Source organism: Peromyscus californicus, unplaced genomic scaffold, assembly GCF_007827085.1.
Source record: "Peromyscus californicus insignis strain IS unplaced genomic scaffold, ASM782708v3 Scaffold_4__1_contigs__length_199733344, whole genome shotgun sequence".
Classification (NCBI taxonomy): domain Eukaryota; kingdom Metazoa; phylum Chordata; class Mammalia; order Rodentia; family Cricetidae; genus Peromyscus; species Peromyscus californicus.
In genome coordinates this window covers 35,222,646-35,240,817 of record NW_026294562.1, presented here as the reverse complement: position 1 = coordinate 35,240,817, position 18,172 = coordinate 35,222,646, and the positions used below count along the sequence as shown (strand labels likewise).

At 41.9% G+C, this 18,172-nt stretch overlaps 1 long non-coding RNA gene across 2 annotated transcripts in view; it reads right to left on the bottom strand.

Annotated features, from left to right (window-relative positions):
• Positions 1-2,810: 2,810 nt before the first annotated feature.
• The window catches only part of LOC128094895 (uncharacterized), a 45,922-nt gene continuing 30,560 nt past the window's right edge, over positions 2,811-18,172 (bottom strand). For both annotated transcript variants that reach the window (XR_008213103.1, XR_008213104.1), the window contains exon 3: positions 2,811-6,768. This is a non-coding gene — a long non-coding RNA (uncharacterized LOC128094895). The remainder of the gene's footprint in view (positions 6,769-18,172) is intronic.

The window sequence follows — 18,172 nt, the reverse complement described above, 5'->3', positions numbered from 1 at the left end:
GGAAACAGCGAGGCATGGTGACACACACTTTTAATCCCAGCACTTGAGATCTCATGTCTTGCTTGGGAAAGACACACACCTTTAATTCCAGGAAGTGATGCCAGGAAGCAGAAAGGTATATAAGGCTTGAGGATCAGGAACTAGAGGCTTTTAAACTTTTAGGCTTTTTAGAAGCAGTTCAGCTGAGATCCATTCGAATAAGGACTCAGAGGCTTCCAGTTTGAGGAAACAGGATTGGCTGAGAAGTTGGAAAGGTGAGGTTAGCTGTGGCTTGTTCTGCTTCTCTGATCTTTCAGAATTTACCCCAATAGCTGGCTACCAGATTTTTTATTTAATAAGACCGTTTAGCAATCTGTGTTACATCCTACCTTCATCAGTTACTTTGCCATAGCAATGAGAATATTTTAACAATAATAAAAATTCTAAAACCAGAGCTTTTAGTCTGGGTCATCATCAGTAACTCCGAGTGAGTTTTTCAGATTATGGATATGGTGGTTTGAATGAAAAATGTGCCCCACAAGCTCATGTATTTGAATACTTGGTCCCGAACTGGAGGTGCTGTTTAGGGACTGTGGTTGTCTGAATGTAATTGATGTCCGTAAACTCATGGGGAGTGGCACTATTAGGAGGTATGGCTTTGTTGGAGTAGGTATGTCCTTGTTGGAGGAAGTGTGTCACTATGGGGGTGGGTTTTGAGGTCTCATATATGCTCAAGCCACATCCAGTGTCTCAAACCACTTCCTGCTGCCTGCAAGTCAAGATATAGAACTCTCAGCTCTTTCTCCAGCACCATGTCTGCCTGCAAGCTACCCTGTCGCACCATGATGATAATGGACTAAACCACTGACCTGTAGGCCACCCCAATTAAATGTTTTCTTTATAAGACTTGCCCTGATCATGTCGTCTCTTCACAGCAATAGAAATCCTAATTAAGACAGGGGTGTTAGGTAGTGTGGCCTTGCTGGAGAAATGATGACACTGGAGAAGAGCTTTGAGAGTACATGCTTCACTCTACTTCCAGTTCTGTCTCTGCCTCATGTGTTTGGTTGAAGATATGATCGTGCTCAGCTTCTTGCTCTGGCCGCCGTGATGGATACCTATCTCTTTGGAACTGAAGTCTAAATGAACTCTTCATTCTGTACGTTGCCGTGGTCATGACATTTTATCAAAGCAACAGAAATTGATACTGAGGGTGGGCTGTTGTGAAGAACATGACCACGTTGTTTGGAGGAATGTGGAAGACTTTGGTACTTAGAACTAGAAAAGCAGTTGAGTGCCATGAAGGACTGGTCTAACAGGAGTCTGGATGACAGTAGTCTAGAGCAATGCAATGGGGAAAGATCCAGATTTCATAGGTAGCAAGGAATTCAACAGCAACTGGGCTAGAGGTCATTCTTGTGATATTTTTATAAAGAATCTGGCCACTGCCCTTGTCCCAAGAGCTTACCCAAGGCTAACTTTAAAAGTAATAGAGTAATTTCTTTGGTGGAGAAATTGTAAGACAATGTAATGTTTTGAACATTTAAACAGTGTTAGGACTGTGAAACACTATAGGGTCATTTGGAGTTAGACTAAATGCTTTTTGTTTTTTTATTATTATTATGACATGGTCTTGAGCCTATGGAGACCTGGTAGTGACATGTGGTGATCTCGTGAGCGCTCTCAGCCCCGGGCTTTGGGTCACATCACAAAGCTGCCACATCTGTTTTGGGATTGTCTCTTTGCTGACAGAATCTTCCTTGGCCCTTTGTTAAATTCTAATCTCTTGGCCTGTTTTGTTCAAGAGTGTGCATACTTCAACCCTCTGAGACGCCTGAAGCAGGATGAAAAACAATTCATCTTCAGTTATTCCAAAAGTATATTCTATGACATATTACGTGATTCTCAACACAGGGTGGGAGACAGAGAAGGTTCTGTGGCCACACAAGATTGGGAAACATTGCTTATCAGCCCTTCCTTTGGAAGATTTACCATCGATCATTTTAAAGGCTTTGACATCCTGTAACAAAAAGGCTAGCTAAACTGAGTTTTGACTTCACATTTCCCAGACCCCTAACTGTGGAAACACTCCCTTTATTTTTCTTTTCCAAATTCCACAAATTTGCATTTTAGAGTTTCTACAAAACTCACTGACATCCATCAATCACAGACATCAATCTCAGCTGTCTGTTCTTCTGGTCATTGTTTGTCACGATGGTTGCAACTGTTAGCTGTGTTGTAGAGCAACTTACCTGTCCTTAGTGGCTTACATGATAGTCATTTATTATAGTTTTTCCAAAGTCTGTAGTCCCCTGAGTGATTCTGCAGATGCTTCTTTGTCCTGATTAATCGGAGCTTTGCTTATTCATGTATCTGTAATCAGCTGGTAAGTAGGCTGAAGGCAACTAGTCTAGCCTTCCTACAGTTGAGATGATTCTGCTGTAACCCATACGCCACTCATAGTCTTCTAGAAGGCCACCTGAACAGAATCATGAAGCTGATCTAAGTTTCTGTCATGTTTGTTACAACCAAGTGGCCAGAATAGGTGACTTTGGGGAGCTGAGAATAAGAGTGGGAGGCATGTCATGTCAGGGGGCCAAGTGAGAGGTTATGAGGGACATTAATGGAGGTCATTAGTGATTGGCATCTAGCACGGCTATTAACTGTTAATCTGGGAAGCTGTACCCCAATAGCTTCATCAAAATTAAAGCAGGAGTAGTAACAATGTAACCCCGAGATCCCCATTCCCAACAGGGGACCACAGAAGAGTTGTTACCTATTCTATATGCTGTTTCTGTTGCTGTGCTAAAAAATACCATAATCAAAGAAAATTATAGAAGGAAGAGTTTATTTGGGTTTACAGTTCCAGAGGGCTGAGTCCATCGTGGAGGGTGGCGTGGCAGCAGGTGGTAGGTGGTCAGCGGGAGCAGAAAGCTGAAAGGTTTCATCTTCTACGGCAAGCATGAAGTAGAGTCAATTGGAAATAAGATCAGGCTATGTATTCTCAACTCCTATTTCTCCTCATCCCTAGTGATATATTTCCACCAGCAAGGCCTTACATTCTAAACAGTATACTAATTTGGGACCAAGTGTTCAAACCCCTGAGACTGTGAAGGATATTTCATCATCTCGGTTCATCACAAGATGAACCAAGAACCTGGAGGGCTTTGGTGGTGACTAGTTACCTTCACTGGAATTGTTCTCCTCTGACATGACAAAGGATTCAGATTGCTTCTTTCAGATACATTAGTGAGACAGTTCTCTGTGTCAGCTTTGCCTAACCTACAGTGGCCAGTGGTTTATTTAGACTAGCCTAAATAAAGGGGTCACGGTATTTTGTAGATATATTTAACGCTCATAGCTGGTATATTTTATAACCAGGAAAACAGATTATTCTCCATAATATGAGTGGGTCTGTGGGCTGGGAGGGTCCTTGGGTGGGTCTGTGGGTAGATAGGTCCATGGGTGAGTCTTTCAGAATCCATGAAAGGTGTTAAGATCAGAGGCTGAGATCTCTCACAAAGGAATTCTGCTTCCACACTGCACTTGAAATGATTGCCTGAGCTAATTCTCAGTCTGCCCTGCAGAAATTTGGCTTTGCAAGGCTCCATAATGATGTGAGCAATTCATTAAAATAACTTGCCCCTCTCTGTGTCTGTCTCTGTCTCTGTCTCGCCCCCACTCCCGTGTGTGTGTGTGTGTGTGTGTGTGTGTGTGTGTGTGTGTGTGTGTGTATAAAATTAAGTAACTGAGCATGATGGCATATGCCTTTAATCCTAGCATCTGAGAGGAAGATCTCTGAGTTCCAAGGTAGCCAGAATCACATTGTAAGACCCTATTTCTCTTCCCCTATAAATAAGTAAATAAATGAAATCAAATATAATAAAACTATTCAGAAATTCCACTCTAACTGCCTCTTGTCTTGGTTAGGTAAGCTAGCATTAGGTTCTCCAGATGTCCTGTTTGGTTACCGAGGACTTCTCTGAGCAGCCAGCAAAGAGAAAGCTCATAATTGCATTATCATGATAGACAGCCAAGAGGTGACACTGCTCGTATTCCCCTTTTAAGAGAAGCAGATGTGATGAGTCACCTTGGGTGGCATAGGAACCTTGCAGCTGTGCAGTATTTGTAAGGAACTGACAGTCCCTTACGAGCCACAGCAACCCAACTTGGCAGGGCCCTAGCACCTATTTATGGCCTGAAATACAGGGGAAGAGGTCACAGGAGGTGGTTCTCTCTTCTGGAAGTGAGTCAGACATGATAACACTGCAGGTCAGGGGTGACTCCATGTTGGGTTTACTGCAGCATGTTCTCTGAACAACTTCCTGGGACTGAGCTGAACTACGAGAAACTCTGTGTTAATAATCCAACATCCAGTAAGCTGGAAGAAAAAAATGAAAAATGGGATTGAAAATGGGAGGAAAAGAACAGGAAATGGAGTCCAGCGACTGGAATACAGAACTGGAACAGCACCCAGCAGGCTAGGCGCTCTGTTCAGATGTCCACCTCACAGTGTTGCAATAGCCACCAGAACTAGTTTTTTTTAAAGAAACAAATTATGTGCCAACTGAGCATGGACTTTCTATATTTTATTCAATATCTAGGTCCCAGCATGAGCTTTAAAATATCCACCTAGGGCTGGGCATGGTAGCATAGGCCTTTAATCTCACCATTCACTGGGGAGGCAGAGATAGGTGGATCTCTATGAGTTGGAGGTCAGCCTGGTCTACATAGATAGTTCTCTCTAGGCCAGCCAGAGCTACCTAGAGAGGAATATCTACTTTGGATATAAAGTACTTCACATTTACTTTCCTCTTCCTCTTCCTCTTCTTCTTCTTCTTTTGTTTTTGGAGACAGGGTTTCTCTGCATAACAGCCCTGGCTGTCCTGGAACCTACTCTGCAGACCAGGCTGGCTTCGAACTCATAGAGTTTAAGTTGCCTCTGCCTCCTGGGGTTAAAGGCTTGTGCTACCACTACCTGGCCAGGACATTCTTTTTTTTTTTTTTTTTTTTTTTTGGTTTTGTTTTTTTTTTTCGAGATAGTGTTTCTCTGTGCAGTTTTGGTGCCTGTCCTGGATCTCGCTCTGTAGACCAGGCTGGCCTTGAACTCACAGCAATCCGCCTACCTCTGCCTCCCAAGTGCTGGGATTAAAGACATGTGCCACCTCTGCCTGGCTTAGTCAGGACATTTTTATGAGCAGCAGCTATCTAGGTTAAAACAGGAGAATCATTTACATATAAACAATAGCCCAACAGCAGCAATACAAATTGATATTGCCCATTCGGAGATGAAGTCCACTGGGGTTATCTACTTCCGGACAACACAGAAAGACCTGGTAACTATGGCGTCAACCGGAAGTATATTCAAGGGTTGAGCAGCTGTCCCAGTCAGCCTGGCCGTGGTTCCACTTCTGCCAAAGCCAATAAGACAGCAACAAAAAGCAATGTGTGAGCATTTGAATGTTCTCCAGTGCCTTTCTTGCTTAACAAGAGCCAAACCAGTGGTTTCCTGGTGCAGGCCAGCAAACCACTGATAAGCATGTTGATGAAATTATTAAACATTTAATGTCTAACATCCTGTATCTCCCCTGTGGTTCATTATTTGACTCTCATCCTTAACCATTACAGCTATGGACCTGAACTACATACACTGTTGGCCTTAAATAGGTCCCAAGTCTACTATCTCAACCAACCACACATCAAAAGTATTTGGAAAAAATGCATTATATTAAAGACCAACAGCCTTTCCTTGGCATTATTTCCTAAACAATGCATTATTTCAAGTAGTTATAGAGAACTAATATCCTATTAGGCATTATAAAAGAGGCTATTTAAAATATAAGGGAGAATACACTTAGGTTATATGAAAATACAACACCTATGAGGAATTGAGTATCCTCTGATTTTGTTACCTCTGAAAACTGTCTCTAAAAAAAAAAGACTATTCTCTATTAATGGCTTTGTTTTTATATCTAGGGGCGGGTGGGAAATACTAATTACTACTATAGTGCTGGAGTGGATAAAACTGGGGTTTTGTGATAGAGTGACAGGCTAGAGAAGTCGGTGAAATTGAGACCTGTATTTTAGACGTAGTACTAGGATTCCCCAACAGAATTGATGTATGAAGTATAACCCCATGTACATGAAGTTACCAGCACGTGGTGACTTGGGATTCCTGGATAGAAGCAGACCCTTCAAGAACACAGACATAAAGGACTAGGACTGTACCAAGGCATCACCTAAAAACAGGATACAATGGCTCATAACCACAGTCTGCACTGTTACTTTAACATAACTAGGCACTACTGCCAGCCAGTGGAGACAAGACCTCAAAGATCTTAACATACCTAAAGAAGGCCCATATCAGCCAAGTCAGGGTTTCTCAGACATGGAGGCATATACAAAAAGAGAATCAGAAAGATATAAGCTCACTGTTCTGAGGTATACTGCATGACTTAATCTCAAATTGCATGGCTTGGTTGCATACTGCATGGCTTGGTCTCACACTGCATGGCTTGGTCTCACACTGCATGGCTTGGTCTCACACTGCATGGCTTGGTCTCACACTGCATGGCTTGGTCTCACAAGGCATGGCTTGGTCTCACACTGCATGGCTTGGTCTCACAATGCATGGCTTGGTCTCACACTGCATGGCTTGGTCTCATACTGCATGGCTTGGTCTCATACTGCATGGCTTGGTCTCACACTGCATGGCTTGGTCTCACACTGCATGGCTTGGTCTCATACTGCATGGCTTGGCTGCATCTTGTATGGATTGGTCCTGGAAACCTAACGAGGCAATGAAGGAATAAAGACAGGGTCTATATACAGTAAAGCTGGGATCTGGTGGGCCATGTGTTCTAATGGAAATGCACCAACTACAGCAGCAACAAGGAACCTCAATTTATTTTAAATGTCTAAATCAAGGAGTGAGTTTATTATATACAGCTGAATAAGGAGTAGGTTTACTGGGGTCAGCTGAACAAGGAGGCAGGCTTAGCCAACCTTGGTAGGAGGTCTCTGTAGAGAAACAGTCCCAGAGTATAATCAGCATAGAAGAGGAAGCTGTGGTTGATAGTTTCTGTACACACCATCAACACTGGAACTTAGATTACAGGAAGGCTTTGTCAATTCCCCAAGCCTAACCAGGGGAAGGCCTTGCCATTCACATGGGTCTTAGGCATTGGAGTCCTTGATATGGCCGTGTCCATGTCAACAATACACATTCAATCAGGACTTCATCAGCTCCCACATTGTTCCTTTCTAAATACCACCCAGAGGAAGCAGGCTTTGCCAAATAATTTTAATTATTATGGTCCCATTGGCAGGGCTATGACTACTGTAGGGATTGATAAAGGGAATTGGAGCCAACTGATTTCAAGCAGCCTAGACCTTTTGCAATGCAGGCCTTATTGCAGAGATGGATGCTGATTGCTTGGCAAGTACACAGGCACAAGGAAAACCTGGCTACTGCAATCACAAGCAAATGGCTATTAATAGGAAGAGTAGGAGCTGAGAATAAAAGGGCACACATTGGGAAATCACTGGTCCCTGCCAAGGTGCAAGAATTGTGGTCAAACTGAAGTCCTTCCTTCTTTGGAAATGTAAACCCTTTTAGTATTTTTTTAATTAAAGGGCAATAAACCTTGTCACACACCAAATTTTGGATAACAAAGGACTGTAATGAATTTTCTTCAACCTTGGCTCTGGGTAGCAAAGAGCCTAGTAGATTGTTCTCCATGGCTAAAATATCAACATTAAATTTTGTTAGTTCTTGCATAATTCAATTAAAGAAAAATATTCTTTGAAAATGGTATCCCATTGACTGACCCTAGAAAATATTTATTAAATGTCTGCTAATGCATGAGATTTATCAAGGTTCTGAAAACAAACCATTCCACCTAAGTAGATATTTCAAATGATTGACTGAAACCAGCAGGCATGCTAATACTTCAAGAATACTGACAAAAGCAATCTAAAAACTGATTTTAATTTTTCCTGCACTCTTAGGCAATTGGCATGGAAGATTTAGATGTATAACTGAATATGAGTAGCCATAATGTTCTCAAAAACTACTGACTTCATAGAGGAACAGACCTTAGCACTAAATGGCTGGTATTAAAAATAAAATTAGGACTTTTCCCCCCTCAGGTCTCTCTCTTTGGAGTAACCACTTTCTCTTTTGACTGAGGCTGGTGTGTAGCTGGAGTTTTCTCCAGTCCCACCCAGGCCCACAGCTGCTCAGACCCAAATAAACACACAGAGGCTTATATTAATTAAAACTGTATGGCCTAATGGCTCAGGCTTCTTGCCAGCTAGATCTTACATCTTAAATTAACCCATTTCTATAAATCTGTACCTTGCCACATGGCTCGTGGCTTACCAGTATCTTTACATCTTGCTTCTCATGGTGGTAACTGGCAGTGTCTCCTCACTCAGCCTTCCTGTTCCCAGAATTCTCCTCTCTCTTTGGCCCGCCTATACTTCCTCCCTGGCTACTGGCCAATTAGCACTTCATTTATTAACCAGTCAGAGCAACACATTCATAGCATACAGAGTGATATCTACAGCACTGGTGTCTTCTGTTTTATTAAGGTGCTATGGGCTGAACTGTGTTACCCCACGTCCATGGAGTAGGGTTGGAAAGCAAAGTGATGGCATTTGCACATGGGACCTTTGGAAGGTAATTAGGACTGGGTGAAGTCACAAAGTCAGTCCCATGCTCAGTTAGGACTCTCACAAGGTCAGACTCAGAAGAGCTTGCTCTCTGTCCATGTTCTTCCATAAATGAAAGCCCATGCAAGAAGGCTGTGAGTTGGCAGTCAAGAACTGATTCCTTGCAATAATTAAATCAGCTAGCATCTTGACCTTGGCCTCCAGGCTCTGGAACTGTGAAGAGTGAATGTCTGTGGCTAAAACTACTTGTCCCATGGTATTAGTTATGCCAGTCTGAGCTGACTTGTCATGGGGCAAGCATGGTTCCACTTGTGGAATTCACTGCTTCCACTCAGCTATGACCTGCTTGACAAAACTCTGCTTAAATTAAATAGTTCATTGTGATCTCCAGTGCTATTTCTTTTGCTTTGACTGCTGAGAGAGTCTTCATTACCTACATTCAAACTCCAAAATAAACTTTGATATTTGGAGTTTCATTATTCATATTTGTTTTGGGCAGTTATAGTTGAAAGTGCTTAATAAAATGAACAGTGTAGGTTATAACTGTTGTAGTATTTTGCCTGAATTTAGTAAAAGGAGATCAGACTTCAATATCCCTCACATCTGAATTAAAATAAAGATCTTAAAGTACTCTTCAACTCAAGGAAGTAAGAGTTCCCTTTGAGAAAATAGGGTGGCAAGGTCTAGATGGATGAAAGACTCACAGGAAACAAAAACAAACAAACAGAACAAAACACAGAAAGTGATATATAGCATTTTATTCAGGGATAGGTAAAAAGATAGTTTTAGTTGTTAGTCCTTCCTGAGAATGTGTGTGTATTTGGGAGCACAGGACTCCTGTGGCTAATGCAACTTTAAAGTAACAAAGTAATTAGCATGCAGGGCATCAAGCCTACTATTACTGGGGCTGGGTGTCACAAGAAGGGTAAATTGCAAACGACTATTATTCCCAGAGTAAATAATGTGACTTCTGGTCAGTTTTTGGCATTTGTTGGCACTGGCTGTAGGAAAGGGCAGCTAGAAGGGTGCAGGGGACTTCCTCCCTTTAAGCAGGTTTTCTATGAATTTTAGCAAAGTGTTCAATACCAGGTCCCATAAAAGAATGGGGTCAAGGAATACCTGATGAGTCCTGCTTAGGAGAGGCAATTTTAAGATTACCGATGGCTAATAAGGCCCCAAGGAGGGGGAAATGCATTTTGCAAGTAATGACTCGTTATTTCATGTACACTTAATGCAATGTATACATTATGAGGGTTCCCGGATGTAAGGGAAGGAAGGAAATAAAACTTAGTTATAACGCAAATAAAGGAAGCATTTACTGATTTCAACTTCCACCTTTGGCACAGAGCCGAAGGCGTCATGTGGGGAATGTGTGTCAGGAATACAAATACTCTCGGGGCCAGGTGCCAGAACTTTAGGAGTGGCAATCAGAAAGTGAAAAGTAAAATGTAAACAAGGAAGGAAATGGCATGACTCTCTCTTGTCACAGCGTTCCCATCAAGAAGCATAGTTACATGTCCACGATCTCTCTCCCAGGAATATTTTATAACCTGCCCAAGCACAGTGGCTCACATACATTAGGGCAGCTAGTAGATGTTTGTGCAAGACACAAGCTTCAATTGTCATGCAGTTCTGAGTACTCATACCTAAATCTTCCTCGTAATCTAGTAATAGAGAGTGCATTATTCTTCCTAACATATGGTTGAGAAAGTAAAACACACGAGGTCTTGTTCTTTGTTCTCTAGTGAACGGCTACCAGAGGACTAACTCAGATCCGTGAGCAAACTTAATGCTTTCTCCATCTACCAGGTCAAGAGAGCAAATACAGAACAGAAAATCATGCTGATCCTATAGCATTTGACTTGAGCACAACCTCCCAACCCCATATAATTAGCCACAAATAATCCATTCCGGAGTAACCAGTGTCATACTCTACCTTCCATCTCCTAACTTGTTTCAAGCCCACCCTGCCCCAAAGGACAAGTGACACCCTGGCTCAGAAAGAGCTATTTATTATACTGGCCATCTTGTGTCCTTATTCACCGAAAAATTATGGAATAGCTCACTAGCTTTTTGACTAATATTCTTTGCACAGCTTTCAATCAGCCGTCGGTGAGTAACACTGGAAAAGACAAGGCTTGTTTACAATGAATGACAGGGTAATTTCCCATGAGGTTCCAGCTTATGGACCAGCAAGCTTAAACATGTTAAGTGAATTTGAAAATGCCACCACATCAAATCGTCTGAAAGTGTTTTCAAGCTTTGAAGATTTTCCAAGATACGCACAAGAATGGCAAAGCTATGCATATGTATTGTTAGTTGGACTGAAAATAATTTAAAGGGTAACTTTACATGGAGATCCTGGACAAAGATTTTACCCCCTAAAATTTCCTAGTCCAAGTCTCTGATCCTCCATGATCTGGATCCCATGTGGACTGTTTTCTGAGCTACTCTTCCACACTTTCCCCATAGCCTGACTTGCCCCAGCTCTACTCTAAGAGACAGAGATTCAGGGATCCTTTCTTTATTCAGTTTCTTTGACATTCTCCTTTAAATCATTTAGTTTGACAAATAGCATGTGTCTTTGTGATTTCTCATAGGAAGCAGCCTTTATCCCGTGTCAAGACAATCTTCTCCCTGAGGATAATAAGGAATCTCCCATGCAAAAGTACTCTCATACTACAGCAAAATCTAAGCAGTGGGTGAGTAACCACCCTAGATCTTTAAGGTAGGGTCAAATTAGGAAAAACTGGTCAACAGTGACTGAAGAATTAAAAAGACAAAAGGAATATGTCATTACCAGGGCATCCTCCCTTCCTAAGACTGAAATGCCTGTGGGTCAGTAAAGGGTGCAGAGAGGAACCACTGGAGACAGTTTCAGGGAACAGTGTCTGCTTTATCATATGTGAACACTACTTATAGAGTGGAAGCCTGTGGACTGTGATTGGTTAGCACGTTACCTCAGACTGGACAGTGAGCATTCATACCACCAGGGTCTCTTAGCACATAAAAGGAGACGTGAAGAGTGCACACTCATCAGCAGGCCAGCTACTGGCTACTACTCACACTACTTCAGAATTCAGTGTTCTGACTACTGGGAGTACTCACAGCATGGTGTGCCACACTGCTTATTTAGAAGCGTGGTGTGCCAGGTAGGCTGGCCACCAGGTCATGACTGCATTTTCTCCTACAGGAATAAGACACCCCCCAAGTTAGCAGTAGTAGGAAGCCTCTCCTACTCTGGGGGTGAAGGAAGTGAGGCAATGGTGTTATTATATTCTGGATGGCAGGTGCTCAGGTAAGAGCTGGACCCATAATGGGGATATAATTACTAGTCGACTTGGTGGCAGGCAAAACAGTGATGAGGGTGCCTTGACTTCTCTCTGGGACTCTCACCCTCCAATCTCTCACCAGTGTCTTCTTTGAGTCACATCTCCTTGAAGATCAGAGCCTGGGGTGGTGGGGGCTGGGGCAGAGGGAAGAGAAAAAGAGAAAAGAAAAAAGAGAAGAAGGGAAGGGGAGGGGAGGGGAAGGAAGGGAGAGGAGGGGAGGGAAGGGAAGGGGAGGGGAGGGGAGAGGAGGGAGGAGAGGGAATTGAGAGCATGGGAGAGGGAACACTTCTAGAGGAGTCAAGGAAATAATTTCTGGTATTGAAGTGCTCTACTTAAAAAAAAAAGTTCTCCATAACTGTTCTTAAAAGTAGTCATGGAAGGATTAAGAAAGTGATGTCAGCAAGATGGCTAATGAGAGAGCCTGGTACACTTTCCTCCACAATAGCACCAAAACAAGACAACAACAAACAGAGAGCAGAGCATGTCATTCCTGTCCGATGCCAAGCACTGCAGTCCAGTGGGGGATGTGGCAGCTAGTTCACAGAGCACAGAGATGCACAGTGGCCTTGTCGTGACGGGGAGATAAGTGTAGCCCTGAAATCAATCTTGAACCTGGATAGACAGCACTGAGCCAGGGGATGTGAGCTCCAAAGGGCAGAGTGGAGAGTTGCTCCTAACTCCAGAGAAACCTACAGTATTTGCTATAGAGACTGGAGGCAGCTTGAGGAGCTGTTTGGGTACGACACCACTGTATTGCTCTGAAGATGGAGTCCAGCCACACTGTACCTTGCCCATGATAGTACCAAATGCTGGATTATCCTTTGGGGATATTTGCCAATTTAGGAGGAAGCACCAAAGAGGGTAAGTAGCACCCTTGCTAGCAATAATACAAATGCTGTACTATTGAGCCTGGTAAGAGAGCCTGGGTCATCTCGGCAGGTTGAACCAGAAACAGATGGGCTCCTGCAGGAATTTCAGCTTGGAATCATCTTCATGCCTGAAAATTGGATTATGGTGATTGCTGATACACAAGCTGCCATGTAATTGGAAGAAAATGTAAATCCTCCTGCAGGAAGAAAGTCTCTTAAGTATCAAGTTATTCCTACAAGTAATTATTCAATATAAATTCTAAAATACAATAAATAATATCAAGAAGATAAGAGCAAGAGACTACAGTAAGATCCAACAGAGGAGCAAGATCAGTAATGGATGGAGTCAGACACCAGACTCGCCAGCAACAATCTTCAAAGTAACTAAATGTTAAGCTGTTCAAACCAAATGAGAGAGTCAGACATATTCATATACTTTCCATTTCAGTATATGCTATACTTTTTTCACAAGGCAAAAAACAGAATTGCAAGATGACTGACTCAGTTGGTAAAGAGCTGCAAACCTGAGGACCTGTGTTTGGTTCCCAGACCCTACATAAAAAAACAAGACATAGTGGGGCACACTTGTACTCCCAGCCCTGGGGAGGCAGAGACAGGAGGATGCCTGGGGCATACTGGCCAGGCAGCCTCGCTGAAATGGTAAGCTCCAAGTCCATGGAGAGAACTTGTCTCAAAACATAGAGTAAAAAGTAATTGAAAGAAACATTCAGGGTTGATCTCTAATATTCACATGAATGCACGTACAGACAAATTCACATATACATATACAACACACACAACATACACACACACACACACACACACACACACACAGGGTTGAGAGGACAGGCAGATGTCAGGGAGGGAAGGTGAGAGAGAAGGAGGTGTCTTTGAGCCAGTTCAAAGCAGATTATATTTGACTCTTTGGTATGTCTGACATTCTTTGGTGTAACATGCATAACAAGGAAACATAGCCTAGTAACAAAACTTTGCTTGTTTTTACAACAGAATAAAAAACTAGATTGTGAATTGGGCTCAAAATAGAAATTATTTTAAGGACATATCAAATTTAAAAACATCTGAGTAAAAATTCTATGACTGAAAAACATAATAACGAAAGTGAATGTGGCATCCTTTAAGAGCAGTGGTTTTCAACCTGTGGTCATGACCTCTCTGGGGGTGTTGAATGACCCTTTCACAAGGTCACATACAAATATCCTGCATATTAAATATTTACATTCTGATTCATAGCAGTAGTAAAATTACAGCTATGAAGTAGCATGAAAATAATTTTACAGTTGGGAGTCACAACTGATGTGGGATAATCCTTTTGTACATTGTGAAGGTGTTGTGCTCATTGTTAATAAAAAGTTGATTGGCTGATGGCTAGGCAGAATTTTCAGGGCAGAGAGAATGCTAGGGGGAAGAAGGGCAGAGTTGGAAGAGATGCCATGAGACACAGCGTGAGAAGGATGGGAAGTATGTACATGAGGTAAACAAGCCTCAGGGCAGCACATAGATTAATAGAAATGGGTTAATTTAAGTTATAAGAGCTGGCTAAAAATGAGCCTAAGCTATCAGCCAAGCATTTATAATTAATCTTAAGTCTCTGTGTGATTATTTGGGAATTGGTTGGTGGAACAGAAAAGTCTACCTACGCACTACAATATGAGGAACTGTATTAAAGGGTCGCAGCATTAGGAAGATTGAGAACCACTGACTTAGAGTAATCTGTACACAGATGAAGAGAGACTTAGGGAGGAAAAAAACCTAGGGAACAGGGAAACAAATACAACTCATATGGAAACATAGGGACACAAAAGGTTGGGAAATATATTTTTAAAGAAAGTAGGAAGGTAGAAGAAGCAGAGAGAGGTCTTAAGATACTTTTGAGATCCAGGAAGGAAAGGCAGGAAGAATGAAGCCAACACATTCAGGCAAGATGGCTAAGAACACTCTAAAATAATGAAAAACTACAACCCTCAGATTCAAGACATTCTGTGAACTCTTGGTAAAATGAAGACATTCTTACCTGGGCCTGTCATAATAAAATTACTGAGATACAGGGAGAAAAAAATTTAAAGAGTGCCACAGTAAAAATAAAATTGCTTTCAAGAAACATTGAGGGCCAGTACCCATCTCTCAAGAGACATCAATGAAAGATGGATGTCAATAGGTGATTTCACCAAAATGGCTGCCTTAATAGGAAAGGGAAGGATGCAGATGATTTAGGGAGACTTCAGGACCACTGGCGATGTTTTACTCCTTGACCTGTCATTGATTCTGTGAACATGCTTGAATTCGATACTTACGTTTTCTGCATGCTGGTAATGCACTCAGATAAATTTAAAGACTGTGTCATAGTAGAAATGATTCTAATTATTCAATAACCATACTGTCTTGGCTTTATCTGAAAGCAAACTTGATTGTATTGAAAAGTCTTGGGCTATCTAAGGAAGAGGCTATGTGTTTGAGAAAAAGAAGTTTCATGAGTCCCAACTTAGTCCTAAAGCTAGCTAACCTCATCTTCATTTTTTGTGATCCTAGGAAATCCTAGATGTAATAAATGAATAAATATGCTAATCACAAGTGTACATAGCATGTTAAAGATGCTTAGTTGAGATGCTTGAAAGCTAGCTTTCCTTAACTGTCTACTGTCTATTGATATTTGTGTTCTTTGTTTGGTAAAATGTAATGAAGAAAAAAATGTAATAAAGAATCTATTAAGGTTACTCATATGCAGAGTAAAGCATTGCTTATTGTACTATTCCAGATAATTTACTTTAGAATAAAACTTCTGTGCTTCCAAAATGATAGGAACGAAAACAAAATGCTACTCTTCCCCGTTACAGTGCCAGGCCTTATCTATGCTACTTGTCACACTCTCCGGGGCAGCCATAAAACCCAGAGGAGAGGCTAATTGCACATAGTAAGAGTTTTAATTGACAAGTACCTGACCATCGCTGTCATTTGCACTTCTAGAAGCATCCCAGATGGCACTGTTGGAGAGTAACATAGCTGAGGAGAGCGGGACTAATTGGAGCAATTAATTAAAAGAGCACAATTAGCTTCCATGGCAGAGAATTTTTGAAGCTTTTTTTTCATTGCTTGAGGCCTGTGAGGGTTTTATTGAGTCTTACTGCACTCAGGTTGGCTGCACTGAAAATTAACAAGGAGAGACTAGGAAAGGAGGGACTGAGCTGGCTGCCAACCAGGTAATGGGGCTCGACCACTTCCCTTCCTGGTAAACCGAGAACAGAACGAAGACTCAGGGCCTAAATGGGAATGCTAGATGAGGGTCTACATACAGCTGGTAAAACCGAGAACTTGGGCTCACCTGCCTGTTCTTCCATCTATACAGAAGATAAGTACTCTTCGCCACAATTATGAAAAGGATACATCAGTCACTAGCATGTCTGCATGAAAGAATGCTGCCCTTTTGCCATCGAGTCTCACTGCTGCCCCGCCAACATTTGGGGAGTTACAGATTTCAAAGACGAGTTTCAGGATTAAGCCTGATTTTGTTCTCTTTTGTGGACCCACCTTTGAATAACACTAAGGAATCAAGAACCTTTAGAAAGAGTCAAGAAAGGGACATTTTCTCCACGCTTCCTGATTCAGCAACCTCAGTCACCCAAGAAGCCTATGGTGCAGGAGGGACCACACAGATCCCTTCTACAGGAGAAGTCCAAGTGTCAGGCTAAAGCTTGCTCTGAGTCCCCTACCATAAAGGAATCCAACAGAAAACCAGCAGGCTGGACATGCTGATCTCCTCAGATGGCTTTCTCAGGAAAAGATCACTGGTTAAGCTCCCGTGTTTATTGTAAAGGATCCACTATTTTGTAACCGTGTCCTGTGCTCTCTTCTAAGAAACATTCTACAAGTTTTCTTTTTTTTCCCCTTCCATGATCAATCTTTGTCCCAGTCAGATTGTGCTACAATCATTGTCACAGGCCTTTGGAAAGAAGATGCCAATGAACCCATAATGTGAGTTAGCTTCAAAGAAAGTTCCTTTTCATGAGTGCTTTCAAGGCCCAGAACTTGTGGCAGCTGAAGAAGATGAACTTGTGGATTCTTGGGTGCAACTATATTTGCTTTGGCATTTAAGTGCAAGGTCAAAATTATAGTTTCACATTATTTTCATTATAATTCCATAGCCTTAACATCCTTTGAAGTAGCCAGAAGGTGTTGGTACACGCCTTTAATCCCAGCTCTCAGGAGCCTGAGGCAGGTGGATCTCTGAGCCTGAACTACAGAGTGAGTTCCAGAATAGCCAGGGACACACAGAGAAACTTTGTCTCTGGAAAAAACAAACAACAACAACAACAAAAAACAAACAACAACAACAAAAAAAAACCAGAATAGAACAAAACAAAAAGATGCTTTGAAGTTATGTGTAGCCGCAACATACTAACCAGTTCTGTCAAAAGGATTTGGTGAATGCTCAGAAAATAATACAAAACTCATTTTAAGATCTCTTAGCTAAAAATGTGAACTAGACAAATTTGTGGTTATTACAGAGGGAGGAAGATAAACTCACCTTCCTTTTCCAGCTTGATTCAACACTTAGCTGTCATAGCAATGACTGAATGTATGATGTGTTCCTCCTTAACCTCAAGGGATTTGCATTTTCTTGGCTATCTCCCAGCTGCACGCACATAAATCATAACCGCTTGTGTTCAGTAAATATGTACATCACATAGCCAATCAAAAATTTATGATGCTTCAGTGATTGCTGCAAAATGCCAGGTTTTAATTGCTTTGTATACCCAAGGCTTCAAGCTCACTCCATCAAAACCAATTAAAGCACTGGCCAAAACATTTGTAAGCACAGAATAAATATATGTAAGTTCAAATTACGCCCATTACCGCAGCCATATCAATGATTAAAGGTGAGAGAAGTTGTGTCAAACTTGGGATAATATAGTGTGCTTAGATGGCAAGAAGTACTGAGAGCCCATCTTAGATGTCATATGCACACCTTACCAGGCTTGTAAAGGACAGCAGTCTACAAGAAACTGTAATATTTGCAAATTATTTTTATTATGTGTGTTTGAGAATTCCCCAATTCAAATCTGAACGCTTGTAGAAGTTGCTACAGAAAGCCATCTCCATTTGTTCCCATTAAATTAACAAGGTAAATAGCTTTAGTCCGAAGCATGCTCATATTCCAGCATAAGTCAGAAGTGTAACCAAAGACAGATAGCAAGAAGCGATGGCTTTCCCCAGTTCTTAGTCCAGTCCTGCCCTAGTCTGACTGCTGCCACAAGGAGAAGATGGAGGGAGGAGATGGGTCTTCATAAGTCAGGCCTTCCC